The 22,867-nt window shown below is 52.8% G+C and overlaps 2 pseudogenes across 1 annotated transcript; one reads left to right on the top strand and one right to left on the bottom strand.

Moving 5' to 3' along the window:
* Nucleotides 1-3,397: 3,397 nt before the first annotated feature.
* Nucleotides 3,398-5,884, bottom strand: LOC146542366 (uncharacterized; annotated as a pseudogene).
* A 1,336-nt stretch (nt 5,885-7,220) lies between these two features.
* On the top strand, nt 7,221-22,840 carry LOC104917113 (adenylate cyclase type 10-like; annotated as a pseudogene). The gene is made up of 23 exons (XR_014880649.1): nt 7,221-7,675; nt 7,920-8,024; nt 8,631-8,669; nt 9,141-9,284; nt 10,178-10,383; nt 10,521-10,614; nt 10,772-10,860; nt 11,167-11,358; nt 11,563-11,684; nt 12,282-12,358; nt 12,618-12,804; nt 13,708-13,760; nt 13,953-14,106; nt 14,758-14,950; nt 15,215-15,301; nt 15,635-15,918; nt 16,254-16,387; nt 17,027-17,149; nt 17,761-18,015; nt 18,265-18,806; nt 19,030-19,137; nt 19,303-19,481; nt 19,895-22,840. The product of XR_014880649.1 is annotated as an adenylate cyclase type 10-like (transcript).
* Nucleotides 22,841-22,867: the final 27 nt, after the last annotated feature.

The following is a 22,867-nucleotide window of genomic DNA, read 5'->3' as shown; positions in this document are numbered from 1 at the left end:
CTTCTTTCCAGGTCCCAGCTATGCACTGGGAGGACAGAGGAAAATACTGCCTGCACGCCTGATCACTTCAACATCTTTCCAAGGGATGGAAAGTCCCTTTTAACATTCCTCAGTTCCCTCATCACAGCATCCTAGTTCCCATCCTGAATGATGATGAAAGGATAGTAGTGGCAGAGGGAGAAGAGGGGTTCTTGTTTCTTGGAGACTGCCCATATAGGTAGCTGCAGAGCACAGAGTCATGAGGTAACGTAAAAAATACCCCTTGAGAGAGGCCAAGGAAATGCGTCCCTGTTGTCTCAGTGCATGTGGGGAACAGGCTCAGGTAAGTACGAGCCTAAATGAGGCTGCCTATAATGTTTCTGTGATAAATGGTACAAGAACCCTGGGAAAGACAAGAGCAGTGCTACACAGGCTGCCAGATTCTGCACACATGACGAGTTCTGCGTGCTGGTAGATCCAAAAAATATAAAGCAGTGCCCCCTCTCACCTCTGAGAAATCATAGCAAACCGCAGCAACGTTTCAGGACCTGAACCCTCAGGTCTTCCTTTCTTCAGCAGGGCAGTTCTTTCAGTGGGGCAACTCTAATGCCATTCAGCTGACAAAACAAGGATGATACTTGCATGCAAAATAGCCGTGGTAACTACTTCTTCAAGTTTTTGTTTGTTTGTTTGAACATAAAACCTTGCCTTATTGATGTTTTCACAGTCACTACTTCAGAAAATGGACTGACGTAAAAATGTGAAAAATGGGACTGTTCTACACCTGTTTACATTTGTTGTTCCCTTCTGCTGATGCTCTCCTGATTTATACTCCAAATTAGATTCAAAAGTAGGAGTGTGGAGTTGGTCAATGAAGGACAAGTGATCAACAAGCCCTACAACTGAACTTGAACACCTGGTTTTGCAGTGCAAAATGTGCTAGCAGCACACAAGCCTGGTTCCTGAAAATATTTTCAGAATATCTCTGTGCTCTTTCTAATTCCAGTCATTGATATTTGTGTACGTGTTTATACTAAGGAATACACTGTGTGTTCCATGAGAAATTTCTTAGGTCTTTTTAAAGACTCTCCTAGCAGGCGGAAAGGAAACACAAGAGGACACTTTTGCACATCTGACCGCCTTGAAGAGTTAAGCAGTAAGAAGGTGTTTTTTTAAACACTTTTCTTCATGCCTAACAGAATGAAACCACAGGTCGTCTGCGAAGGCACCAGAGGTAGTGAGAAGGCAAGGCAAAAAAAAGCAGGCAGGACTGAGAAGAAAATGCACAGTGCGTCTTGGGAATGGAAGTTACCTCTTAGTAAACAACTGTTCATGGCTACCTGAGTTGTGGTCGGAAACACAAAGAGGTGTAGGCAACGCCTAAGAAAGACAAACTTGGAAAATGTTTTAGAAAATGACTTAGAAAACTAAATGACTTTCATATTCTTTATTCGGGCAGCAATATCTTTCCACAATTCAGCAGCCCAAATGGGTTTATCTTTCTTTGCCAGTTATTTTGCTCCCACTGCTGTAACCATCCCCATAGAGCGTTTGCCACCATCCATGAGTCAGTGTAAAGATAAAGCATTGGCCACCTCTCCCGTTCAGCAACATCCAAGGCCAGTTGGACAGCCTTTACCTCTGCAAATTGGCTCAATTCTCCTTTTCCTTCAGTGGCCTCTGCAACTTGTTGTGTGGGGCTCCACACAGCGGCTTTCCATCTGCGATGCTTTCCCACAATACAACATGATCCATCTGTGAACAGGGCATATTTCTTTTCATTTTCCGGTAGTTCATTGTATGGTGGGGCCTCTTTTGCACGTGCTACTTCTTCTCCTGGTGATGTTCCAAACTTTTTGCCTTCAGGCCAGTCCATGATCACCTCTAGGATTCCTGGATGGTTGAGATTCCCCATCCGCGCTCGCTGTGTAATCAGCGCAATCCACTTACTCCAAATGGCATCAGTAGCATGATGGGTGGAGGGACCCTTTCCCTTAAACATCCAGTTCAGCACTGGCAGCCGAGGTGCCAGAAGGAGCTGCGTTTCAGTACCAATTACTTCAGAAGCAGCCCAAACCCCCTCATATGTGGCTAAGATCTCCTTTTCAGTTGGAGTGTAGCCCTCTTCTGACCCCCTGTAGGCTCGACTCCAGAATCCCAGGGGTTGGCCTCGGGTCTCTCCTGAGGCTCTTTGCCACAAACTCCAAATGGGACCTTTCTCTCCAGCAGCAGTGTAGAGGATGTTCTTTATACCCTGTCCCATTTGTACTGGCCCTACGGCCACGGCACGGGCTATTTCCTGTTTAATCTGTTCAAAAGCCTGCTGCTGCTCCGGGCCCCATGTAAACTCATTCTTCATTCGCGTCACATGATAAGGGGGACTTACAATGAGGCTATAGTTTGGAACATGCATTCTCCAAAAACCCACTATGCCCAGGAATGATTGTGTCTCTTTCTTATTAGTGGGTGGAGACATGGCACTGATTTTGTCAATCACATCTGTTGGGATGTGACGACGGCCATCTTGCCACTTTATACCTAGGAACTGAATCTCCTGAGCAGGTCCTTTCACTTTGCTCCGCTTAATAGCAAAACCAGCACACAGAAGAATTTGGATTATTCGCTCTCCTTTCGTGAAGACTTCTTCTGCTGTATCGCCCCACACAACGATATCATCAATGTACTGCAGGTGCTCAGGAGCACTGCCTTGTTCCAATACAGTTTGGATCACCCATGGCAAATGGTTGGGCTGTGTTTCCACCCCTGGGGCAAACGGTTCCAAGTATACTGAACGCCCCTCCATGTGAAAGCAAACTGTGGCCTACATTCTTCAGCCAAAGGAATGGAAAAGAAGGCATTAGCAATGTCAGTGGTGGCATACCATTTGGCTGCCTTTGACTCTAGTTCATATTGGAGCTCTAACATGTCCGGCACAGCAGCACTCAGTGAGGGTGTGACTTCATTCAGGCCACGGTAGTCCACCGTCAGTCTCCATTCTCCACTGGCTTTACGTACTGGCCATATGGGGCTGTTAAAGGGTGAGTGAGGTTTGCTGATCACTCCCTGATCCTCTAGTTGACAAATCAACTTATGAATGGGGAGCAAGGAATCCCTGTTGGTGCGGTACTGCCGTCTGTGCACCGTTTTTGTGGCAATTGGTACCTGTTGCTCTTTTACTTGCAGCAACCCCACAACAGACGGATCTTCTGATAGGCCAGGCAAAACAGACAGCTGCTTAATGTTGTCTGTGTCCACAGCAGCTATCCCAAAGGCCCACCGATATCCCTTAGGATCCTTGAAATGCCCCCTTCTGAGGTAATCAATACCTAGTATACACGGAGCCCCTGGGCCAGTTACAATAGGATGTTTTTGCCAGTCCTTACCAGTGAGGCTTATCTCAGCATCCAACACAGTCAATTCTTGAGAGCCTCCAATCACCCCGGAAATATGGATTGATTCTGTCCCTTCATTACTCGAGGGCATCAGAGTGCACTGTGCACCAGTATCCACCAGTGCCTTATATTTCAGTGGTTCTGACGTGCCAGGCCATCGAATCCACACAGTCCAATACACTCGATTATCCCTTTCCCCCCCCTGGCTGAGGGCAGGGCCCCTCTATTCATTACCTGTGATAACTGGAGCAACTGCACTGGTGGTTGATCTGCTTTGTAATTCTTTCACCCGTGCTCGTAGTACAGGAGTAGCTTGGTCGTGCCATTTTCTCATGTCTTCTCCATGGTCACGTAGGTAACGCCACAAGGCAATTCGCGATGTATTGTTCCTCACTGGAGCCGGAAAGCGTTTGCCTTTAATAGCTGAGATTTTTGATGGTGCCTATGAGCAGGGAGGTTCATCATCGTTAATTAGTTGGATTCGCATTAGTTTGATCAGCTCCTCCATTAGACTCTTTTGATTATCCTGATCTTCACCGGGCATTTCTGATACTGGCACAGGTTTGTCACGATTAATCAGTAGAGACATTTGCTCCTGCATTTCATTCAGTTGGTCCGTTATTTGTGAGATGGCAGCAATGGAAACGTGAGTTGGGGGTAGCTGTTGTTCGTAGTTTTGGAGTGTAAGAATCAATTCAAAAACTAAGGGTATTCTCTCTTGTTCCCAGTATCTGTCATTAGCTGACAGTAGTGTACCGGCATATCTGTCTGGTGCTGTTGCTATGAGTCTCTGCCGTATCTCAGGCGTCGTCCTCACTCTCTCAGGATCGCGGTCTTGTCGTGGGTGGTTAGGAACAAAATTAGGGTCAAACAGCATTTCCACCACAGCCATTTCCCTCAAATACTGGATACCCTTTTCAACTGTATCCCATCTTTTCATCACAGGCTTCAAGCCATCTTTGAAGCGATACCTTTCTTTCACAGCTATTAACACTCGTTCCCAAAGGGTGGCAGACTCATCCAAACATCAACCAATTCCTCGGTCAATAGCTGGGTCTCTGGCAATGGCTCCTAGTTGGCGAGCTTCATTACCATCTAGAAACAAACTATTGGCCCCACGGTCCCAACAACGAACCAACCAGGAAACAACAGTTTCATTCGGGCCCCGTGTGAACTCCTTTCTTGAACCTTGGATTTCAGTCATCTTCAGGGGCCGACGAGTAGTAATAAGGATGTCCTCATCATCAGTCTCCTCTGCATGTCTCTTAGTTTTTCCTTTTGCTTTTCGCGATGGTGGTGGTTCTGAGGAGGGCCCTCGCCTGGATCTTCCTCCTCCTCCTCCTCCTCCGCTTCTCTTTTCCGTGGAAAAAAGACGCGTGGACACTCGTTTCCATTTCTTGCCTTCCACAGGAGCAACTGATATTGTTACTGGTGTCTCTTGTAACTGATCAGATTTGACTTGGAGATTCTCCACTTTGGCTTGAACCTCAGCTCGGAAACTCTCTCTCTCCAGAATAGTACTATATAGGGCGCGGTAAGCACAAGCCAAACCCCAAATAAGTTGTACCTCCTTAGAGTTATGTAAGCCGCGCTGTCCCTGACTCAAATACTGACTTAGTTTCTCAGGATCCCACAGATGTTCAAGCGTAAAATCCCATGACACTGCGCGTCCCCTTGGTTTTAAGATCTTTCCTAAACCTCTCCATATTCCCTGCCAGTCAGCACTCTCTGGTTCTGGAGGAGACTCCTTCTCTTTGTAAAGGAATATAATCCAGGAAAGCAACAGCACGCACATGAGTATTAATTCGAGATTCGAAAACCGTCTGACAAACCGATAAGGAAGCCTGGAGACTGGTCTGAACATTGTGCTGTTCGTAAAATTAGCCATTCCATCTGGGATGTGAATGTCAAAATTCAGACCATACCACATTGCATACAGGTACCATGCAGGTGTCTCCGTCAGTGCCCTTAAGTAATTATATATGAACATAATTCCACAACAAGTAATTATGGCCTTGATAATTTGCCAATAGGTTGAGAGTAACATGACGGCTTGTAAGCCTTTACTCAACACCCCCACAATGAAAAGTGGGTTCATTGCTGGTGTCTATTAAAAAATGGGTTAATGAATTGAAACTGACAAGAGGAAGGAGGAAAAAAGGAAAAAAAAAGGAAAAGGCACTACCCAGACTGAGCAGTGCTCAAAGTTTACAAATATCCCAGAACACTGGCAGCACGCCTAGTCTTTCAAGGTCAAGTTTTCCAGCACAGAAACCTAAACTACTGATAATGCTCCCTAACGAAGCTTTCTAAGAGCAGAGAGAGAGATTCGTTCTCAAAGCTAAGAAACAGAACTGCCCGCATTCTCCACCAAAAATCTGTCACGGAGTTAACGAGATCAATATACACCCGTGACAGGGGACGGTAGGCCCCTGCCCTCCCCTCCCCAGCCCACAAAATGGGAAGGAAGGGAGGAAAAGAAAAAAAACCGGCAACAATCTATGGAGGAAAACTTATTTTACTAATTATGATATCGGAATGCAAGATAACACAATATAATACAATCTGATTGAAATTGAGACTAATAAATCAAATAAAATAGGAGAGAGAGAGAGTTCCCGATACCGATTCAAACCTGAAAAGCTTGGAACGGCCAGGAAAGCACCCTCCAGCACCCACTGCCAGGCAGTAAGAGACCGCCCCACCCGGAAGGGCCAGATCCCATGACTTCTGTAATGTATAAGGATAGGTGCCTGGAATTGGAGCATTAACACTTGAACTCCCAGTGCACTATATGATGTTTTGATGCAGAATACTGAGAACCAAAAACAAAAAAACATAAAACCATGACACAAAGAGGTGTAGGCAACGTCTAAGAAAGACAAACTTGGAAAATGTTTTAGAAAATGACTACTTAGAAAACTAAGTGACTTTCTCCCCATTAGGTTAAAATCAAACTGTAAGCAATAGATTTCTAAAAACGCGAGCACATGAAGTATAAAATGAAAACCTTTTTTAAAACCTTTATTTTGGAAGTTTCCTTAGGCAAGAGTCGATGCTAGAGGTCCAGCAGCAGTCTTTCTGTAATGGGAGCTCTCCTTATCTTTCGAGTTGAACAACGATTACAGAAATGATGTTGTTCAGCCTAGGATGATGAGTACAGCTGCAGAATGTCTACTTCATCTGATGCGTAAGGTTAAGAGAACTACAGAGGAAAGGGTGCAAGGATGACAGCATTCAGCTATCGCCTCAAGCCCCAGAATTTCCCTTTTCCTGCCTGTAATTGCACCGTGTCTGCAACACTACTCAACCAGAGCAATCCTTTCATCCTCAAGCCAGGCTTACGGTATCTATTGCTCTCATTGCAACCCAGAACTGGAGCAAGCGATTAAAAACTGCAAAGAGAAACAGTTCTGTCCACAGCTGTGTGTGAACAGCCACGCTTCTGTTTGGGAGCGTGCTGGCTTTGCAGAGGACTGCCAAGCACCTGATTCTGTGCAGAATTAAAATAGACCTCAGCGTGGACTCCGACTGCGCGCTTACCGGCTGCGCGCACCAGGCACGAGCCCAGCCCCCAGTCGGGATGATGCTTCATCAGAACCGCAAAACACAGCACCGTAAGAGCCACCACAAATAGAAGGAATCCACCCAGCCACAACCAGCACAAGCAGCCTGTGCGCGTGCCCTGCCTGCCCTTCCATTGCTCAGCCAGCTGCCGTCAGGGACCGGGGCCCGGCTCCGGGTGCCTGAGGCCTCTCGGAGTCCTGGGAACAGTCCTGGGCCGCTCCGTGCTGGGGGAAGCGGCTGCTCTTTCGGCAGCAGGCCGGCCTGCCTTGGGCACTGTCCTCAAGTAAGGGAGGCCTGGGAGGCCGTGGCTCGACATCAAGGGGGAAGCCTGGGTCACAGCGGCAGCTGCTCCGTGGGCTACGGAGCACAGCGCCTGCAGCCCACTGCGCTGCCAGAGGCAGCTCTCTGTGAGGTGGGCGATGACATCGCTGCCCGCTGATTGTGATGTCACTGCAGCAGAGGGCCAGCCGACCGTCACGGCGGGCCTGGGCTCACTTTGCCGCCTGAGCGGTGAGCGTCGCGTCCTCCTCCTTTGCAGCGGGCAGGGTGTCTTGTTCTGAGGTACCCCGGGTACCACAGGGCGCTGACAATGGCTTCTGCTTGGGAGAGGAAGTGCCACTATTCACATCTGGGGAAGAAAGCGGTGTTCCTTCCCAACCTCCTTCTCCGTGAGGAGTTCACGGACATTAGTTACCCCAAGATGCTTGAGGGAGTGCTGCTCCTGGCGGATGTCTCAGGTGGGCTGGGCATGGCAGAGTCCCCACGGACATGAGCCCTTAGGACGCTCCAGGCCCTCGGGAGCCCTGCCCCGAGACTGGGTAGCCATCTTGTCACTGCGCAGGCCTCCTGCCGTGCTGCCCAAAGAGCGGGCGGCTCCTCCTGGGTTGTCAGCCCTGTGACGAGCACTGAGCCGGGGCTGGGGAAGGGGTGAGCTACAGGTGCACGCAGACGCGTCCTGATTTGTGGCTGTCCTTCTGGCAGGTTTCACTGCCTTGGCAGAGAAGTGTGTCCAGCAGAACGGACCCGAGAGAGGAGCTGAGGAGCTGGCGCATGCCCTCAACACGTACATGGGGGACATTCTGGAGGGTAAGAGCCGTGCTGCTGGGCTGTCGGACATCGAGCCCCGAGGCTCGCTCACTGTGGAGAGAGCCGTGCTGGGCCGCCCGCTCCTGCCTCCCTGAAGGGGCGAGGAGCCGGAGCCGGGCTGTCTTTGGTGGGGCCCGGCACCAGGACAAGAGGCGGTGGGCACAAACTGAAAGGCGGGAGGTTCTGCTGGGCAGGAGGAGAGGCCTCTGCGGTGACGCTGACCGAACTGTGGCACAGGTTGCCCAGGAAGGCCGGCGGGTCACCCAGACCCACTCAGAGGTTTTCACAAGGCCTGCGAATGTGGCCCCGGGCAAGTGGCTCTGGGTGGCTTGCTTGAGTGGAGCGGTGCGCAAAGCTGGAGCAGACGCTCTGCAGAGGTGCCCTCCTGCTCCCACCACGCCGTGCACCGTCTCTCGAGGCGCTGCCTCCCTGCTGGCTATGCGGCTTCCAGGGCTGTGGCTGCAGCGGCCCTGGGAGCAGGGCTTTCTGGAGCCGTGCCCTGGTCCCGCACCACCACGCTGGTCCTCTCAGGGTACAGTGGCTCTTCCCACGGCTCCTGGAAGAAGGCGTCCCTTTAACTCTGTTTTTCCTTCTCTTTATCTGCAGTGGTGCTGGATTTTGGAGGAGACATCCTGAAGTTTGCAGGTGTGTCCTTAGGAGGAGGCAGAGTCAGTGTCGTGCTGATGCGCAGCGTCTCCCGTGGGAGCCTCCTGGATTCCACCCTGCTTTTTGCAGAGAGCCAAGGGGAACTGCTTTGTCTCCAGCATTGTGCAGGGCTTCTACAGGAGCGCTGAGGCGTGGGAGAAGCGGTGGGGGGGAGGGAGCCCTGTCTTTGAGTGCTGAGGGTCACTGGCGGTGGGGGGTGCCGGCCTCACCCGCTGCCCCCCACCACCCACCCTCTTGCTCTGCTGCCCTGGAGGTCGCTGTGGCTGGCCCGGCAGATGGGAGGGGTCCCTGAGGCCAGGCTGCCCCGGAGGTTCTTCAGGATGATGCCCTCCCACAGTCCCATCTTCCTCTGCACGCCGCCCGGCTGCTTGCTGCTGTCCCTGCGGCTGGGCGCAACTCAGGGACAGTCAGCCCTCGGGAGAGCCTTCACCTTCTCCTCCCTTTCCCCAGGGGACGCTGTGCTGGTGCTGTGGAGAGCAGCACAGCCTCACCTGCCTACAGCCATCAACCTGGCGCTGCAGTGCTCCAGTGAAATCCAGAAGAAGTACGGCACTCATGACACACACATGGGTCTCATGCTCCACCTGAAGATAGGTACGGGCACAGATGGGTCAGCCCCAGTACTCTCCAGAGCTGATGGATAGCCTCCCCTGCCAGCATTTGCAGGGCAAGCAGGAGGCAGTAAGGGCAGGGGAGGCCAGGGCTCCTTCCCTGCCTCTCAATCAGCTGTAGCACAGGCCCCTCGCTCCCAGCAAGGGTCCCAGAGCACAGCCCGCTCTGTCCGTGGGGGGTCCCAACTTCTGACCCCACTGGGAGGTAGATCCCACACCCGGTCCCCAGACGGGCCCCTCTGTCCCGCCTGCCCCTTGGATGAGGGATGTGTCACCTCTGGGATGCTTCCTCAAGTTCCAGGAGCTAAACAGCTTGGTGCTTTTCATGGCGAGCAAAGGGGAACTGCTTTGCCTAACAGCTTTGAGCCAGGCTTTTGCAGGCTCTCCTCGCACCACAGACAGCATGCCTGGGCTGCAGACTGTGGGCAGAGACTTCACCTGGGACTTCCACAGGACCTCTTCTATCCTCCTCTCTCTGGGTCTCCCTGTTGCTTTTCTCCCCTTTGCTTTGCCTCAAGGGCCCCCTTCCCCAGCTCACCGGAAGGCTCTTGCCTTCTCAGGCACACACTTGCAACCTGCCTTCACATAAACAGAGCAGACGCTGCTCAAAGCTGCTGCTCTGCAGGGCTTGCTCTGTAGGCCACTGGCTCAGATGCCCAGCAGTGCCAACGCACTGTCAGTGTTGACTTTGTTTGCCCCTTTGTAGATGCCCGTTTCTGGGACCTGTGTGGCTAATGGCCCCAAGAAGGACGCACGAGGCCCTTCCCTCTCTGCTGCCTGTCTCCAGGCTGGGCTTCAGCTGAGCTTCTGTGCAGCTGGAGGCCACCGAGTTCCAAAGCTTCCCTGTGTTAACGCCGCTGGTCTTTCTCTCCCCAGGGATCTCCGCCGGGATTTTCTCCTTCATATCTGTCAGAGGCGGGGATCGTCAGTACTTCTTCATCTGCAGCCAGGCCCTGGACGAAGTTATCGAGGCCCAAAACCTTTCGGCTGCCTATGAAATCGTGCTGTCACAGACCTGCTGGGAGCTGTGTGAGCAGCAACGAATCAGGGCCAAGTATATTGCTGGCAGAAGGGCCGTGAAGGTGGGTGAATGGTGTGGCCTCGAGCCCTTTGGAAGACCCGCACTTGGGTGGGGAGGCGGCTGAGAGGCTGAACGTGGCCACAGCCCTAACCATAAGCGTAGGCAGAGAGCCAAAGCTTTCCTCCTGTGTGTCTTCAGGTTATGGGAATGAGGCACTTAACTCGCCAGGAATACCGAGATGCTGTAGGCCAGCTGAACATGTACAGAGGGGATTGGCATGGGGAAGAGATGGGTGAGTTCCTTGTCCTGTGACTGGCTGGAAAGTGGGTCCTGCCTGCTTCAGACAGGAGCGGGAGCAAGCGCAGGAGAATCTTTCCCTTGCCGTGTCCAGCTTCCCAAGCCCCTGTAGTCCTGCCCTGCCAGTGACGGCCTGCATTTCCTTTCCTTAGCCCTCCGAAGGCCGGTTCTTAGGAGCTCTGCTGGTCCTGAAGTGGGAGCGAGGCTGGAGAAGCACATATCGACAGCTGTTCTCCAGAAGGTATGGCCACTACTGCTGGCGGCTGCGTGTAGGGAGGGCAGCAGGAGACGGTGTGGAGCTCTCGGGACAAGATCCCGCTCAGGTGCCTAGAGGATGGCAAAGAGCTCCCTCGTGCCCGCACGTGTCACAGGACAGAGTGTTGCCAGAGTAGCTTTGTGCCAGGACTCGGTACCTGGGAGGACTTTGCCATCCTCCACTACTACCTGCCGTTGCCAGCACGCCTGCTGTCCCTCGGTGTCTGCTGTGGGCCCAGAGAAGCCCCCTGGGAGAGCAGGCTGGCAAAGCTGTTGTGCTCTTCTCTTGCAGCTTTAACAGAACGTGCCACTGGAGCTGTGCTCGGAGCTACGGCCGGTCACCAGCCTCTTTGTCCAGCTGCAGTTTGCTGACAAGATCAGCACAGTGGAGCTCAGCAGCAGCCTCAGCGATAGCAGCAGTATGATTTCAGAAATCATCAGCCCTCACAAGGGTGAAATCAACAAAACTCTTCTGTTTGACAAAGTGAGTGTGTGACAGCCATCCCACCCCAGGATGCCTCTGTCTGTTTGGCAGCAAGGCAATGGGAAGCAGCTCTGCCTGCTGCTGGGATCTGAGGCTGTGGGTTGACCTGAAGCTCCGCTGGTCTCCCCGGTGCCTATGGCAGAATGCATCAGCTGCTGGCCATCAGTATTGTAAAACAAGGCGTACTGCACCTCTTCCTTGCAGGGCTGCACCTTCCTCTGTGTGTTTGGATTTCCTGGAGAAAAGTTGGCCTGTGAGAGCACCCACGCCTTGGAATGTGCTATGCAGATCCTCCGCATGGCCTCCACGGAGCTGGGAAAACTCCAGTGAGTGCATGTTATGGGGTGTGTGTGCTGCCTGGGATGGCACGAGAGGACTGATGAGCAAGAGACGTGCCCCCTGGCTTGTCCTGCTTCGCCCCTGGCGGGAAGGAGGCAGCATCTCAGAGGTGGCAGGTTAGCCCACGGCAGCCAGGCACAGCCCCCAAGTGCTGCCTGCCAGTCACCGTGCCGGAGCGAGCCCTCACCAGGGCACAGAGCTCATCAGTGCCAGAGGCAGGCTCCTCCGGGCAATGGGGCCAGGAACAAAGCCCGAGTCCGGTCCCTCGACCTCCAGTCACTGCCATTGTGGGTGGTGTGCAGGCAGCACCTGCTTACCTCCTTGCTAAGGAGAAGAGCCTGTGGCCTGGTGCAGGTTGCAGCCATCAAGCCTCGGGGGAAGGGTCCAGATGGTCTTGCGTGTGCCCTACCTACATCCCTTGCCACCGGGGCGTGTTGCACCCCAAGCTCTCTAAGTCCCCAAGTCCCATGCTGGTGCGTGTGGTCCCAGTGCCGAGGAGGGGAGAGGTGGGAAGGGATGGAACAGGGCGAGCGGGACTGCAGCAGGGCTGCTGCTGAATGCACGTCACTCTCTCTGTGTGCCAGGCAAGTTTCTGTCGGGGTCAGCAGCGGGACGGCGTTCTGCGGCCTCACTGGTCATCCCGAGAGGTTTGAACACACAGGTAGGGCTCCTTTGTCTTAGGAATGTGAGGCTGGCATGGGTCTGCTTCAGCCCGTCGGTCTGGACAAGGCGGATGGGCTGAGGCAAGGGCACACTGCAGCCCGTTGGGGCCTTGGGGCAGGAGGATGGGCTCAGAGACACGTGGTTCCCTTTGGGTCCTCTTAGCCTGCAGTTGGGTTGGCTTGTGCCCGGGAGGGGAGGTTGCCCTTGGCCTTGAAGGTTTCCCAACTGCGCTGACGTATGCTCTTTCTCTGTGGCAGTCCTTGGCTTTAAGGTGAATTTGGCTGCTCGCATGATGATGGCCTACCCAGGGATGGTGTCCTGTGATGCAGAGACGTATGCAGCCTCTCGCCTGCCCAGCTACTGCTTCAAAGAGTTGCCACAGAGAGACATGAAAGGTGTTACCAATCCCGTCACCATCTATCAATACATGGGGATCACCAAGCAGTAAGTGTTCTCTGAGCTGTGCAAGTGAGGGGAGGGGGACTTCAAGGGTACAACCTTGGCCGACAGAGAGGAGTTCTGCAGCGAGACCAGGCTGGTCTCCCACACACCTCCCTTGCCTGTGGCTGAGAAGATCAGAAGCCCTGGGGTGGGGCTGCTTTCTGCCTCTCTGCCCTTGTGCCTCTTGCTGCTAAGAGAGTGGAAGTGATGGCACTGGACTGGGAAGGCTGGCCTATCTTTGCAGACACAGGCTAGCCTTGTGGGCTTTGTCCGAGCAGCATTCCTCTGAGCTTGCTGTGCTGTGCTTTGTTCCACCACGTGTAAGACTAAGCCGGCGGTCATTCTGCTGCATGGGGTGGGTTTTTCTCCCCAGCTGCTTCCCAGCAGGAAGCTTTGGGTCAGTCGTGTTCCACTGGGGAAAGGTAGGCTGCTGGCCCCACGCTCTGCCTCCTCCTGCCTTCCTGCTCAGTCCTCTGCTGTTCCTCTGGGCCCGGCTTTGGCCTCCCCGTTGCAGGGCCTTTTGAACACGAATGCTACTTAGTGGCTTGCGTACCAGCCCAAGCCGCTAAGAGACAGAGGTCCTCCCTTCCAGGAGGCTTGTTTTGCTTGTCCAGGCTGGCAAAGCAGTCCGCCAGCCAGCAGCGCAGCCTGGCTTCTTTCCTCATCTTGGATTTCTTTGGTTGTTGCCTCCAGCAGGGCACTTTTGTTAGCTTCGGCTGTCCTGCCGTGGCTGCTGGGCTTCTTTATGCTTGAGGCTTGTCCTAGTGTGTCACCTTGAGCTTTGGCCAGGGGACCATGCTCCGGGTAACATGCTGCTCGAGAGGGGGGTCTCCACCCCTCCACAGCAGGCTCTGCGTGCAACGGTTTCTGACTAAGTAAGTGACTTTGGTTTTCTCCCCCTTCTAGCCAATATGACATGGGCCTTGCCAAGGAGAGGTCACACTACGGTCCCTTGCTGGGTAGGTGGAGGACTCATCTGAAGCCCAATTGTTTCCCTTTGCCCAGTGCCAGTGCTGCCCTGGCACGCAGCTGAGCCCCACGCAGCTGCTTCCTCGCTTCCTCCCCCTCTGCTGCGGGGTACGGATGAGAACAGGAGGGGCTCCCCGCTTTTGGCACGCCGCAGCAGCTGATTTTCTTGTGGGTCTGCACAGGTCGGGAGGAGGAGATCGAAATCTTTGACTGCTGCTTGGAGGCCTACGAACTTCTGGAAGAACCATACACGGTGGCATTTGTGGGCATTCCAGGCTCTGGAAAGAGCCACTTACTTGCCGAGCTGGCCGTTTTAGACCGGGCTGCTAAGCACAGGTAAGCATTTTGGAGCTGTCGCTTTGGCACCCCTCCCCTGCCCGTCCCCTGGTGTTTGTGGAACACTGCAGTCTGGGTGCCAGCCCTTGCGCTGCAGCCTCCCAAAAAAGCCTACTGCAGACCCTCCCGAGCAGCACCCGCCTTCTCGGGGAGTTCCAGCTGGCTTTGTGAGCCACTGCTTTTCTCCTTTGTCCCTGGGCCAAGCTCTGGAGCTGAGAGGAAGCAAAGTGGCCCGTCTCAGAAGCACTGCTTGCCCTCTGTTTTTCCACAAGGAGCACTGGGGCAGAAGAGCCCTGCTGCGGGCCGGGCGGCAGACGCAGACCTGCCACCTGCTGAGGCCTTCCTTCTTAACCCAAGGAGAGCCTCTGGAGGGCATGCGTAGAGTGACCTGGGCTGGGGCTGTGGAGGTGCAGGGGCCACGGTCAGCCCCCCCAGTGATTGGCCTGCAGCCGTCCCTCCGGACTTTTTCTTGTACGATGAGTGGAAAGCCTGGTCCCCTCCAGGACGCACTTGGAGATGTGTGGCTGAAGAGTCCCACTTTCCTCTGCAGAAAGAACCAGGCGGCTCACCCATCGAGCGCTGCTGTCTGGGCAGGCTTGAGCTACCAGGAGGCAATTCTGGATCTCAGTGTCTTCTGCTTTTGCACCGCAGGGTCATCACTGTGGAACTGACAGAGGACAACGTGAAGCAGCCCTTGTCTGGCATCTGTCTGCTCGTGGCCAGGGCGCTGGGTCTCCAGGACAATGAAACTTCCAGTGAGAGGCAGCGCACTCTGCAGACCATATTCCAAGATACAATAGAAGAGAGCAGCTTTTGCCTACTAAACGATGTTTTCTCAGTTAAGGTGAGAGTGAGAGGCCGTCTTGCTTGGATAGTCTGCTGGGAGTGGCTCAGCTCAGTGCTGTCTGATTCCTGTCTGATTCTGTGCATGGGGTGCTCCTGTGCCGTGCACGTGCCCCGTGTCTTGTTCAGCACCCTGGAAATGGCACTGAAGAGGGGCTGGTGCTGGCCGCATGCAAAAGCAGAGGCGTTTTGCTCTGCAGTCTTGCTCTGGGAGATAGGTGTGCCCAGACCTGCAGCAGTGTTCCTCTCTGTCTTTCCTGGACAGTTTCCCGTCACGGACGAAGTTTCCAAGATGTGTTCCAGTGAACGGGCCAGTGCGTTCCTCCTGACTTGTACACAAATGCTACAGAAGGTGAGCAGGTCTCCCTCCTCCGGCCTCACAGGAGGCAAACAACCGTGCTGGGTGCAGGCTCTGCGCTGGAGCTGCCTGAGGGGTGGCAGGACGATGCGCCTGGGTCGTGGCCCTCCAGGAACTCTGCCCAACTTCTCTCCTTCTGCCGGGCAGCTGATGTTAGAGGAGACTTTACAGTCTTGCACAAACAAAGTTGGTAACTCCTGGAGAGGGAGGTGGCTGAGGAGAGGCTTCTGAATATCCCCTTGTCTCGAGAGCGTGAAAGGCTATGTGTCCTCCCTGGAAGACGCTCAAGAATCCACTGGATTCCACTCAGAACCACCTGTTTTTCAGGTACTTGGAGGGAAATTTGGCATATTTTTCATCGACAACGCCCACTTTGTCGACCCTCTGTCCTGGTCTATCATGTGGCCCATGCTCCAAAGTGCCGTGGTCTTTATGGCCATGAGCTTAGCTCCAGTCAAGGACAGAACAGAGATCATTTTCCAAGCTGCCGCTGACGCAACAACATCCGAGAGAATCACTTGCGTTCGTCTGGAAGGGCTGAAAGCTTCAGCTGTGGTGCAGAAAGCCTGCCAGGACCTTGGAGTGAGCAGCATCCCCAGGGAGCTAGCAAGGTAAGCCCAAGCCTGGGGAGCTCTTCCGGAGGGGTTGCACTTATGCTGACCACGGCTGGGAATCGCCCCGCCAAAAAGGGTGGATGGGTCTCTCCTTAAGCCTGGCCATAGCAGGTGTGAGCTAAGAATGGGCAACCGCCACGAGGCAGCAGAGTCTGGATGGTGTCAGCCCTTTGCTGTTGCCGTGGCTTGCTGTTCTGTGCTTTGGGCCCCTTCCAGAAGCCAGGTTTAGCCATGTTGAAGAGGCTGGTCAGCCTGCGAGGTCTGAGTGACTCACCACCCATCCAAACTGTGCTGCACCTTACTTCCTTGGTGTTGGTTGTGCTCCTGCCCAGGTTCCTGATCCAGAAAAGCTCTGGCATCCCATATTACTGTGAGGAACTGCTGCGCTACCTGCGATGCAACAACATGCTCTTGTTGCACACTGGGAGGCCGGACGAAGGACAGGACAACTGGCAGAGCCTGATCGGTAAGCACCCTCGTTGCCCGTCAGCTGTTGGCTGTGGCGCATCCTCTCCCGCACAGCCGTGCCCTGTGTCTCCCCAGTGACTCCGGGCAGAGGCTGACCCTGCAGCAGGGCAGAACTTGCCATGGCAGAGGTGCGGGCTGCTGCGCACCTTGCCGCTCCTTTTAGCAAACACCAGCTCAGCTCCTGTGAGAGCAAAGCCCATGTGGGGGAGCGGCAAACTGCTCCAAAACCTCAAGTCCTCACATGGGCCTTGGGAACTGAAGAGCACGGTGGGAATGCCACTGCAAGAGCAATGCCAAGCAGAGCACCGTTGCTTAGGGGCAGGCTGCACGGGCTTTGCCTTCTGGAGCATCAGTGGCAACTTCCCTGGCTCTGGAGGCAGTGCTGCTGAAGGCAGCATCACTACCGCATTCTGTCGGTAAGCCCAGAAGTTTTGACTGAAGGGCATTTGGTCTGAAGCTGGTGTGAAGACAGAAGAGAGCTGGGGGGGCAATGCAAATGAAAGCCTGCAGTGGGAATCGACCGGCCTGCCCTGCTTGCTGTCCCTGTTCAGTGCAGGCCAGGCAATGCGCCTGACCATGACAGGCGTGACTTGCCGCGCCTTATTCATGCTTCCCCTGCTCTTCCCATCTTCTGCAGCCAAGGCATCACCCGCTGTCACAGCTGCCTCGAGCTCGGGTACCGGGAATGACAGCGAAAGGATCTGTACCCTCAGACCAGACGTGAGCCTGGAGAACCCCATGCTGCCGGTGGCCTTGAAAGGTGAGCAGCTGAGCGGCTCTCGTCCGGTTTGTGGCTGTGCCCCAGCTTCCTTTCCTGGGGTGCAGGTAAGAGAGAGGCTGGGCACCTGCGTGCTGCAGAACTGCCCTCTCAGCCTCGGGGCTCTGCCAGGAAGGTGACTCTAGCCCAAGCAGGAAGAGTCCTGCGCTCTCGCGGGCTGTGGTTTTCCCCCGTGGGCAGCAGACCAGCTCTGAGCTGACCTGTGAGCTGCACATCATGGGTGGGGGAACTGTGAGTCCAGCTCTGGGCTGGCAAGAATGTTCTGTGCTCTCTGTGTGCGCTGCTGGGCATGAACCCAGTGCAGATCGAGTGGGTTGCACGGCGGGACACGCATACCTGCTGGGTTGTGCCCTCCCCATCATTGGTTGGGAACCTTTGTCTGAGTGTCTGCTTTCCCTGGCTCCTGTGGCCTGTGACTGGCAGAGGAGCAGAGCCATCTTGAAGATATTGACCCTGGGCTCTGGTTGCCCAGCAGGTTCCATCCTGAGGAAAGGAGGCCAAAGCCTTCCCCGTTTCCCCTGGAGAAACTGTCCGGCTTCTCCAACCTCTCTCCGGGACAAGCAAGACCAAGATGTGTTGCTTCTTCTTGACAGAGATTGCGCTGGCTGAGCTAGATCACATCAATCTGAAGAAGCAGATGGTTCTGAAGTTTGCAGCCATCATAGGGCCAGTGTTTACCACCCAGCAGCTGGCTCACATTGTTCCCAGAAGCAAAAGGCCAGGGATTAATTCCCTTCTGAACATGCTGGTGGAGGACAACATCCTGAAGCGACTGGACAACTTCAAGAAGCCAGAAGACTGGCAAGGTGCTACAGAGGGGCTGCCCACCTCTGCGCAGGCAGGCAGAGGTAAGTGATGGCTGCTGCATGGGCCTAGAAGCACTGTGGCTCCACAGGGCTCTGCTCACCTAGCTTCATGCACAGGGAAATCCTCAGTGGCTGTTGAAAGAGCCTCTGCCACTGTGCTTGCAGGCAGAGCACAGGCCAGGCTCAGACAGCAGCAGCACGCACCACAGTGTGTGTGGCCTTTGCCCCAGCTGGGGCAGCCTTGAAGTCTGGCCCCAGCTTTGTCTGAGGCCAAGACTCATTGCCTTGCAGGGGTGAAGAGGCCCTCTGCCAGCAGGAAGACCATGCAGCAGCAGCAGCAGCCTGAAATCCTGGCCTTCTGCAACCCGCTGCTGTGGGAGGCAACTTACGAGCTGTGGCCCACGAGGCAGAAGGTCAGCATTCACCGTGAATGTGCCGCCTTCCTGGAGAGGCACGCACACAAATGCCAGGGGTGCCACGGAGGGGACTTTGTGGCCTGCCACCGCTTCGGCATCTCCAGCCCCCAGGAGCAGGGGAGCTGCCAGGGCTCTGCTGACGAGGACAACTGGAGCAGCTGGGAGGCCTTGGTAGTTGCTGGAGAACACCTGCGCAGGGCTAGGACCCTCCCTGCAGAGGAGATTCTGGCAGAGGGCGAGCAGGCAACGCTGCGGGCCAAGGACAGCGGCCAGTGCTCCTGCCAGTGTGAAGCAATCGCCGAAGCGGTGCTTGTGCCCCTGGCTCGGCACTACAAGGCAGCAGGCAATGCTTCCCAAGCCTTCTACTACCTGCTGGAGTGTGCGGCTGCCTACCTGCACGTCTCCAACAGCTACATGGTGAGTTACCCTGCTTGCCAGCACGAGCTGCGTTAGCCTGGAGGAGGGCTGAGGGCTTCCTCGGTGCCCGTGCTCTGAGCCCACGTGCCTGCGTTAGGGCAGGCATGAGCGGGAGGAACACGGGCCCTGCTACGGCAGATGCCGTAGGAGGCAAGAGGGAAGGATGGGGCTGGCCAGGGGCTCTGCACAAATGCTCACCTGCTATTTGTGTGCTTGTTCAAAGGCCCTCATGAAGCTGAACGAAGCAGAGGTCCTGAGGAGCGCCCTAGAGAAGAAAGGGAGTGCCATAGACCGCTTTGATGAGGCCATCTTCTTCAGCCTCAAAGGAGAGGTAAAGAGGCAGGGAGAAGCGAAGGGTGTCGGGAGGGATGCAGCCAGATGCCTTCCCTGCTGGCAGGGAATATTCCTGCCATAGCCAGCCCCCGCTCCATTTCTGCAGACTCTGTAGAACATGGGCAAGTCCTCTACATCTGCGTGCCTCCCTCTTCTTGTGCAGGTCTGCAGTAAAATGGGATGTGTCAAGCTAGACAGGAAAATGAGCAGGCAGGCGCTCAGCCTGCTGGAAAAGCGGTTCCCCCGGACCCGTGCCGGGGCCTTTGTCAAGTCTCTGTGGGAAAGGTTGCAGCGGGCTTCTCAGGCCACAGGCAGAGCGTCCTCCCTTCCACAGGAGGCTTGGTAAGCAGCAGAAGGGCCAACACGGCAGAGGAAGAGCCATTCTGTACCTGATCCCATGCATCCAGGTCCAGCCCATTCCCAAGCCTTAGCAGGACTGAGGCGTTCAGGCGTGATGTGTGGCACAGCCTCACGCTGTCTCCCACGCACAGCATGGGAGAAGAATGCACCCCTTTGGGTAAAAAGCAGCGTGTGCTGAGGGATGCACCTCTGGCGCCGCAGTGCCAGCACGCGCTCTGTAGCGGACAGCTGCCCAAGGCAGACTTCTTCCTCTGCCCCCTTCATCACGGCCACTCTCCTGGCATCAGCTCCCTTCCTCCGGCAGTGTAGCCGTCTTGCCCTGCTTTCCCTTGCCCTGTCTGACTCAGTGCCCCACAGCCATGCCTCCGGGCCCAGCGGTTTCTCTTGTGTGGCAGGAGGAAGAAGCAAGCCTGGCTGCTTCACCAGAGCAGATGCCTCTCCTTGCTCGAGGACCTCTACAACAAGGAGGCCACATCTGCTGGACAGAGGTTCTCCCGCCTGGCAGCGCTCATGAAGGCTAACACAGACAGGAAGATGGACTCCTACCAGGCAGTGGACTCCAGCACTGGACAACCCTTGAATTAGGGTTAATTAATCCAGGACAGCAAGTCAGCTTAAAGCTTATGGGCTTTCATGGGGTGCTGGATCGGCAGCTACAGAACCAGCTTTTGGCTAATCCAGTTTTTGGCTGCCGATAACAGGTGCATTTCTACAGACTTACACAGTTAGTGCTGACAGAGGGTTGTAAAAACATTACCGGTGGAATTCCATTCCCCGCTGAAAATACTCTTGTCTTGCTGGGGGAGGTTGGTTATGACTCTTGCCCGGGGAATTTGCTGTTCCCGTGCCCTGGGGAAGCAGGGATTTTCAGCCAATACCCGGGAGAGGCTGGCATAGACAGCTGTTACGGGACAAAGGGTGTCAAAAGAAATTCCGGAAAAGACCGTTCTGGGTTGTATTTTGGCTCACTGCAGAACGGGAGTAACGTCACCGATCAGCCAGGGGCCACGTGGGAAAGGAATGTCGCTTCTGCAGCTAGAAGCAGCAAGATGAGTCTTTTATGGTCTCTGCTGCCATCTGCCGTCCTTTATCGGTACTGCTTAGTGGGGAGATGAAGTAATTAACAAGTACAAAGGCTGCAGCTTTTGTATTCTGTTGTGTTATATGTTGTATAGAATAGCATCCCGAAAGGCTATTCTGTTTTGCCAAGAGGCTCTTAGCCTAACAACAACAGATTTCTCAAGCATCAAAGAAGCCAGGGCCTCTGCGCGAGGCCCAGCTGTCTCACCGCCGAGTATTTCACCCGGCTGCAGGACGCCCGCGAGCGGGAGGCGACCGCCAGCTTCGACGAGGTGCCCATGCAGACCGAGTCCAACGGCGAGGAGGAGCCCGAGCGCGGCGACTCCGACTCCGACTCCGACTCCGACTTCGAGCCTCCTGTCATTAACCGATACAACAGAAGCGTATCAGTTTGTGCTGAAGCTTTCAGGCCGGATGAAGAGGAAGAGGGCACGGAACAGACGATAGTTCATCCAAAAACTGATGAACAGCGATGCAGACTGCAGGAGGCATGTGAAGATATCCTGCTCTTCAGAAATCTAGATCAGGAGCAGCTTTCTCAAGTCCTTGATGCCCGTGATGTTTGAGAGCAAGGGGAAACCTCATGAACATGTGATTGATCAAGGGGATGATGGAGACAACTTCTATGTCATTGAGCAGGGATTGTATGGTATTGTTGTAGCATTGAGAGGGATGCAACAGATACTCCCCTCCATGCTCCTTCCAAACATATCTCTGCCTAAGTATGAGCAGGTGGTCAGGAATGTTTGAGGAAGCAAGTGTGAGAAGTCAATTAATTAGCAATATGTTCTATTATAATATACGTATTAGATGTCTATGTTTGTTGTATTTATTATATGTACGATATAAAATAAACATATGTATCTATATAATTATATATATAATACATATATATATGTATATATTATATTTTTCTATATTACATTTTACTGTATGTTTATAGTAACCGTGAGGCCCCGCTTTCACGGTCTGTATTTGCACTGAAAATCAAGATCAAGCGAGCTTTTGCCCTTCTGCTCCACGGGACGTTTCTGGCCTCCCCGAGCTCGCCTTAGGACACCTGCGTTACGCTTTGACAGGTGTACCGCCCCAGTCAGACTCCCCACCTGACGCTGTATATCTATATAGTATAGGATATTATATATTATATATATTTCCAGATATTTTACTGTATATTTTATATAGATACACAGATATAGATATATTATCCTTCCAAACCTTCAGGTGTCCAGGAACTTTTGAGTAAGCAAATTAATTAGCAATGTGTTCTATTATGTATAACCTTATAATATATGTATTAGATGTCTATGTATGTATTTGTTGTATTTATTATGTTTATTTTATTATATACATATATTTATATACTATTTTTACTATTATAAACATGTATAATATATGTACAGAAATATATCTCTATATTTTTCTATACTGTATATTGTATGTATATTTCTGGACATTATTATTTTCTATATTATAAATATGTTATATATAATATACTATATATTATATGTATTTGTATATTATACAATATGTAGATAGTAGTATAGGGATTGTATGACATTGTTGTAGCGTTGAGAGCTCCCCTCCATGCTCCTTCCAAACATATCTCTGCCTAAGTATGAGCAGGTGGTCAGGAATGTTTGAGGAAGCAAGTGTGAGAAGTCAATTAATTAGCAATATGTTCTATTATGTATAACGTTATAATATATGTATTAGATGTCTATGTTTGTTGTATTTACTTTATGTACGATATATAATTATATAGATACATATGTTTATTTTGTAACGTACATATATTTTTCTATATTAGAATTTTTCTATTTTTATTATTGTTTTCTACATTATAAATATATGTTCTATATATACTATTATCTACGTATTGTATAATATACAAATACTCATAATATATAGTATAAGTATTTGTATATATATATTGTGTATATATATAGTATAAGTATTTGTATATTATACAATGCATAGATAGCAGTATATTTTATATAGATATGTTACCTACACATATTATATTATTAGAGATTATTTTATATTTTATATATTATGTATATCTATTTGTATGAATTAACAATTTATGTTCAGCCAGTATCTGTACATTTATTTGAGCGTCGGGAAGACTGTGAACCTGAAGTACTCAGCCAATGAGGAACCAGGGGAGGAAGAGAGAAGCGTCGGGTAATGGGGCGTAAACGATGTAATCCTGTTTTCTGTGTGCCATTGCAACTGTGAATAAAATGTGCTTTATCAGAGATGCTGTGCTGATGAACTCGTTGGGT

The sequence above is a fragment of the Meleagris gallopavo genome, chromosome Z, assembly GCF_905368555.1.
Source record: "Meleagris gallopavo chromosome Z, MGAL_WU_HG_1.1, whole genome shotgun sequence".
NCBI lineage: Eukaryota > Metazoa > Chordata > Aves > Galliformes > Phasianidae > Meleagris > Meleagris gallopavo.
This window is presented reverse-complemented; position numbering and strand designations above follow the sequence as displayed.